We start from the raw sequence: 380 nt of genomic DNA, 5'->3' as shown, positions 1-380 counted from the left end.
TGAATCACACTCACTTAATTGATCTAAATCACCAGCTTACATGTCTTTAGTTACAGAGGAAGCGAAGAACCTACAGAGCTGTTTTTGTCCTCGTCTAATGCTGCCGAGGCCCAAGTTAGTCAAAAAGGATTGGAAAGGTCTCCAGATTTAAATATTAAAATCTTCGCAATACACAGTGTTTCAAATCTTCATTTACAGAACAGTGAGCTCTCCCTTTCTGAACAGGTCTGCAGAAGCTGACCAATGAAAAGGGACCCGTTTACTCGTCCAAGAGTATCATGAATCCTCTCATTACTGAATCGGAGTTAGTAGAAAGAGGGTTGGGAATAGCAGACTGCAACTGTCAATTCAGCAATTCATTTACTGCACCCGTGAGATTC

The sequence above is a fragment of the Atractosteus spatula genome, chromosome 2, assembly GCF_055471065.1.
Source record: "Atractosteus spatula isolate fAtrSpa1 chromosome 2, fAtrSpa1.hap1, whole genome shotgun sequence".
Taxonomy (NCBI): domain Eukaryota; kingdom Metazoa; phylum Chordata; class Actinopteri; order Semionotiformes; family Lepisosteidae; genus Atractosteus; species Atractosteus spatula.
This window is presented reverse-complemented; position numbering follows the sequence as displayed.